We start from the raw sequence: 6,687 nt of genomic DNA, 5'->3' as shown, positions 1-6,687 counted from the left end.
CACAGGAAATGGCAAGTCCACCCTCACAGGAGGAGCCCAGAATGTGTCAAAAGCGCACTGCAGCACGATTGGAGAGGACCCTGGCCAACAGGAGCGCGCTGTTCCCAGCTCCCACGTACCCGCAGGGGGTCGTCCGCCTTCCCGGGCCCCGCGCTCCCAAGCACAGTCGGCTCCCTCAGCCCTCAGGTCCCGAGACCGCCGTCTCCCCTCGGGGTTCCAGGTCACACCATGTCCCATAGCACGTCGTCAGGACGGCAGGCAGGTCTGACTCCGGGCTCCCAAGCGCGGCAGGGCAGGGCCCCAGGCTGTGCCCGCTCCCAAATACTGACCCCACACCCGCCCAGGGAGCTCCCGCCGGACACGGCTTTCTAGCCCCACTCAACCGGTGCACGCCTCACAATGGCGCCTGTCGGCCCGCCGCGAAGTGCGTCAGCGCGCCGGCTGGAGTACAACTCCCAGAAGCCCCCGCGGCTCTCCCCGCGGCCTCGCCCCGGCGGCCATCTTGTTCAGCCCGCTAGGTGAGGCAGGCGAAGCTGGGAGTTGGGGGAGAAAAGAGGCTCCGGTAAGTGGCAACCAGCGGTGCAGCTGAGCGCGGGGGGGGGGGCGTGGGAGGGAGGTCTCTGGTGAGAGAAGCTAGGCCTCAAGTCCCGTGCAGGGCAACCCAGTTTGAGAGAAAGTCGTGCCCCACCATGTGGGCGACCCCTCCTGGGGCCCATTGGAAGCAGGAGAAAGGGAAGGCGCGGGAAGGGGGAGTCAGGCCAGAAGTTATGCAGGGGGCGAGGCTGCTTGGGCGGGGTTCATTTTGACATTGCTCTGGGGTGGAGGAAGGCCAGACAGGTCCGGAGTTAAGGGGCTGGACCTAGAGGCCACCATCCCCCTTGAGTGGGAGAGGCGGGGCAGAGCGAATAACCCACTACATTTTGGGGGGAGGAAGGTGGTACCAAGGGGATGAACTTGTGCGGGGGAGGGCTCATTGGTGCTGTAGGCCCGCCCGCTTTAGACTAGGGGGAGCTGGGTGTTGGGACTCAAATCTGCCCAGGCCTGGGAGCAGAGGGCCAGGCCTACCCCGGGTGTGGGTGGGTGGGGTGAGCAGTCTCTGTCCACCGGAAGTGGGGAGGGAGAGAGGCGAAGCATTCACCCTAGTTCTTGCCGGGGGTGAGGGGTGGGGGGGTTTAAAGAGAAGGGATTAACTGTCTCCCAGGCAGTGTGGCTGGGCCTGAATGTCCACACAGTTGTAGGGAGTAGATCAGGACTGACTGCACCCATGGTATGTGGAAGGGGTGGGCAGGCCGGGATCCTCTGCTCAGCTCCTGAGTTCGAGTTTGCTTCTGGGTGCCAGGTACACATATCCAGGAAGAGGAAGCTGGAGGTGGGAGCTGGATGTGTAGTTTGCTGGTCTTCCTTAAGTCCAGGGTGGTCTGTGATCTATTGGCTTTTTCAGGGACTGGCATGTGGTATTTTGCCTTCCCAATCTGTGGTCTTGTGTTCCTTGGGGCCCTAGCCTAGGGGCTCTGATGTTCTCTTCCTGGGGCTCAGGGTCTGCTAATCTATCCTGGATTTCTTTCTGTTGTCTTCCTTGAGGTTTCTTGGTGTTTCTCAAAGCCTTGTGCCTCCCTCTAGTGGTCCTGCACACTGCGTGCTAATTTTTTTTTTTTTTTGGATACAGAATCTCAAGTTGTCACCCTCTGTGGAGTGCCATAGTGTCGTAGCTCACAGCAATCTCAAACTCTTGGGCTCAAGTGATTCTCTTGCTTCAGCTTCCCGATTAGCTGGGAATACAGGCACCCAGCTGTTTTTAGAGGTTGTGGGGAGTCTTTGGCTGAGGCTGGTCTCCAGGAGTTCTTGAGCTCAAGCAATCCACCTGCCTCAGCCTCCCCGACTGCTAGGATTACATGTCTGAGCCGTCGTGTGCTTACCAAACGTGTTACAGGGATTGTTAATGTGGGGGCCTGCGTGGTTCACTTTCGGGCTACACATTGTCTTAATCTTTGTTGCAATTAGTAAGTCTGTTGGGTTTTGTGTATTAGTTGTTTAGTCAGAGACCAGGCAGATGTCTTTTATTCTTATGTTTCCTTGGATTTTTCTTGGCTTTTGTAAATAAAATATCATATCCATTGATATTTCAATTTAAAATAAAACTAAAGTTGTATAGTCATAGCTAGTGCGACAGAGCCATTTTAAATAGTCTTGTTTACTAACAATCATTCTTGTTTTGTTTTGGATGTAAACGGGGATGTTTCTAGTTTTTAACCTTCATGTTTGATGAAGGTCTTTTACATATTGAGGAAGCAAGTCCCCTAGGAAATTATTTTAATATCTTTTTCTGTTTATATGGTATAGAGTAAAAGCATTATTTATGGTTAAAGGTGGGTGCTTTAAAATAAGTGCATTATTAGAGATTGAATTATGAAATCTATTTTGATGCAACTTTTAATAATTGCATACTTTTTCCTATTTATCAAATTAAATATGCTGTTTACTGTAATTTGTAAAAAAACATAATCTCTGAACAGATGTTAACTATTGGCATGTAAAATGTCAGAAAGGTTGTGCTTTTTTTTTTTTTTTTTTTTTTTTGTAGAGACAGAGTCTCACTTTATGGCCCTCGGTAGAGTGCCGTGGCCTCACACAGCTCACAGCAACCTCCAGTTCCTGGGCTTAAGCGATTCTCTTGCCTCAGCCTCCCGAGTAGCTGGGACTACAGGCACCCGCCACAACGCCCGGCTATTTTTTGGCTGCAGTTTGGCCGGGGCTGGGTTTGAACCCGCCACCCTCGGTATATGGGGCCGGCGCCTTACCCACTGAGCCTCAGGAGCCGCCCAAGGTTGTGCTTTTTTTTGTTGTTTGTTTTCAGCAACATTCAGTGCCCTGATCCCTTCTTCAAAGCCTTCAGGGCCAAAAGTATTTTGGAATTCACAATTACTCGGATTTTAGTAGGATAGTAAGGTGTATCCACCACGAGGTATATAACCTCCCTAATATGTCTGAATTAATGCCTGGTCATCAAACACATGAGTATATCCGCAGCAAAGTACAAGATTTACACTAGTTTGAAGAAAGACAAAGTATAAATAACATTATTAGTTCATACATATTTTGCAGATTCATAACAGGGAAAAAATTTTCATTAGAAAATGTTTTGGGATTTGAACTTGCAATGAAGGCATTGTGGATCATATAGGAAAATGGCTGAATTTGCAATACCCCGTTTCCTCAAAAATAAGACAGTGGCTTATATTAACGTGTGCTCCCAAAGATGTGCTAGGTCTTATTTTTAGGGGACATCTTATCTTTCCTGTGAGTAGGTCTTATTTTCAGAGGATGTCTTATTTGGGGGAAAACAGGGTAGTAGTTATTTAATTCAATTATAAAGTTTAACATTTAGTTTTCCTCATATAGTTCACACAGAATTGTCAGGTTCTAGCACACATCTCTGAACTTCTCAGAGCTTGAGAACTTCAGGTTGGAGAAGTATTAATATGGATAAATTAATCAGTGTTTTTACCTGTAAATTATTAGCATCATAGCTCTTTTTCCCAGAAAAGAAGTTCTTTGTTCTATTTATTACTGCTACTCATTTATTCTCCATTTGTTTCACCCAACATCAAAGATAAGGTAACAGCAAGATAACCCACACTGGACATAGCATGTAGAAATGTGTGGAGTGTGAGCTCTGACCAGAGGCTGACCACAGACAGCCTCTAGAAAATGGGTTGCCTCAAAGAAGAATTCAGGAAGTCATCAGAATGCAGGATAAACCAGTGAGGCATGTTTGGAATAATCTAGTCCACACCTTTGCAACCTGTTTCCACTGGATGTGTTTGGTTGTAAATAAAATGAAAACCCAAATAATCAACATTGTCTCCTTAAAGAATAGAAAATCTGCAAGGAGGTGGTTCCTGGTGCTGGTTTAACTGCCCACTGATGTCACCCAGGACTGGACTCCCACTGTTCATCCCACTATCCTCAGTGTGATGGTGTTTTGTCCTTTCTCCACTAGGGTATGGACAAGGAAGAAGCCAACCAGCCACTTCCTGCTGGTCCTGAACACAACTCATCTCAGTATTTCTGTCTGCCCTAGGAAGTTGACCTTTTTTCTCTTGATGAAAATTAACTCCCATCTTTCTTCTTGGGTCTTGTTCTTATTTACTTCTCTCTTCAACAACCATGGACAGGTAGATATACATACATTCCAAAACCAAAGAAAGAAATCCATTCTCAGCAATATTAATTTTAGAATTTCTGGATCTTCTTGTTAATGCAAAAAAGATGAAACAATTAAATACTATAATTATTGGGAAAAAGACATAAAAATGAATTTACTAACAAATAATGTTAACATATTTAAAAAAGTCAACTAAATATTTTAAAAATCAGTGATATAAGCCAGGCAGAAAAAGAACTAAAAATGTACAGGTCAAAGCACCCAAGTGAACACACAAAATCTCTATCACTTTAACACATATTGCAAAAGCAATTCCTTTCAAAGTAGAAATTATAAACACAAAATATTTGAGATTAATCTAATAGGAAATGCAGAGGTCTTATGTTAAGATACATTTTGGAAAGAATTAGAGGTAAACTTATACATAAATGAAAATGCTTACTGTATTCCAGGATGCCAGTGCCAATTTCATCACTGGATATGATAAAAGTACAAATACGATTACAACAGAGCCTTTTTGGCAGCTTGGCCCTTGAACTTTGCTGTATACTTCCCTCCTCATCCAAATATGAAGGAAAGAACTGGTAGCTATTTTTCACGAAAATAAATTGGGTTAAGCTCACATGAAGGAGAAATTCCTGCAGAAATTACTATAGGCAATCCCAGAGCTACAAACATCTATCTGAAGTATGACTTGCACTTACAAATGGAGGCTATTACATGTAATAGATGAATGTACCTACTCCAACTTACATACACATTAAACTTAAGGACAAACCTACGGAGCCTACCTATCTTGTTTATAACCTGAAACTGCCTGTAATCTAAAACTATGCTTTTTCCAATAAATTTAGTCTTAAAAGCCATCAGTAGCATACAGTTGTAATCACAGAACTTTGACACCAAGGGTTGGTGACAGAAGGAGTCATTCTGTGATTCAGCAAGTTGGCATGATTTATTTTGGTAGGAGGTATGTGGGTGGTTCTGAGCAACTTTTTTCACCCAGAGGGGATTCTTATGCTGCCCACAATGAAGGTCATGGAATAAGTGGGAGATGGATCCACATCTGCCTATGTAACTTGAATCCACCACATCTGGAGCTCGTTCACACATTACACCTTGGGACCTCTGGGTTGTCCCCTTGCTGTACCTATAACCCCTTGGCCATGCCTCTGAGACTACAGCTAGTCTATGTGGCCCTTCCTGCTCAGTAAGTGGGTCCCTGCTCGTCATGGGGCATCCCCCTCGTAAGGAGTGATTCTGAGTCAGCTCCACAGGGGTCATCTGGAGCCTGCAGGGCCTGGTTACCTCTAGGAGTCCTCACATCGTGACTCATCATGACTGAGCGAGAGACTTGAGAGCAGAGCTGGGAGGAGCAGGAAAGGGTTGTCACATAAGATGTATTTTTGGCACAAATTACAGAATATGCCACCATTCATTGACTTAATTGCATTAAATATGGAGGCAAGGGCTTCTAGGGCTGACTGCTGGGCTCAACTATAGCTAGTAGCTAGGTACTGTATATCTTTAGCTCATCCTCCTCAGCATATTATCCTGATTTTTCCTAAGGCTCACGTCCTTGTGGACACAAGTGGTTGTCATAGATCCAAGTGTTGAATGTAACCACAAAACATTTGGCTGAATAAAGTGACATCAAGGAGTGTGATTGTTTTCTAGTGCCACTGTAACAAATTATGAGAACTTTATGGCTTGAAGTGATTCCAATTTATTATCTCACAACTCTGGAGGTCAGAATTCCAAAATGTATCTTACTGGGATAACATCAAGGTGTAGGCAGGGTTGCGTTTATTCTTGGGAGTCTAGGAAACAATTCATGCCTTTGCTTTTTCCAGTTTCTGGAAACCACCTATCTCTCTTGGCTTATGGCCCCATCCTGATATTTAAACCCATCACTGCACTATGTTCATATCTTTCTTGGACTCCAACATCTGATTATGTCATCATGTTGCTTTCTGTGATCCTAACTCCTACCTTGCATTATACAAGGACATTTGTGATTCTGTTGGTACAGAATCAGCCCTTCTCAATTAAAATGCACAGATGTTCAATTAAAACTATAAAAATTTTCCATGGCTACAGCTGTTTTGAAACAGCATTGTTGAAAATTTAACATATCTAGTAATGATTCCCTCTCAGAAGAAATTAAATTAATGACTCTTTGCTGGATTATTTTCCATTTGATAAATTAAAAAAAATACGAAAAAAATCCCAGAGACTTACCCTGCCTGCTATGTTTATTAATTAGCATGATAGACTAGCAGATATTAATACGAAAAGGCAACAAAATAGAAAATGTTTCTTATTTTTCACATGAAACACCTTCACGATTGCAGTTTATCTTATCAGCAAATGCTTACATGGTATAAATTATTAAAATTTCACCCGTAAATAGCAGACAAGTGACAAATTTCATCATCGCACATAATAGAGATGGCAAAGATGTGATTACATAGAGCTGATATAACTTTTTTTTACATTATGTCTATCTTGTACATGATTGC

The sequence above is a fragment of the Nycticebus coucang genome, unplaced genomic scaffold (assembly GCF_027406575.1).
Source record: "Nycticebus coucang isolate mNycCou1 unplaced genomic scaffold, mNycCou1.pri scaffold_64, whole genome shotgun sequence".
Classification (NCBI taxonomy): domain Eukaryota; kingdom Metazoa; phylum Chordata; class Mammalia; order Primates; family Lorisidae; genus Nycticebus; species Nycticebus coucang.
The sequence above is the reverse complement of the archived record's forward strand: the minus strand, read 5'-3'. Positions refer to the sequence as shown.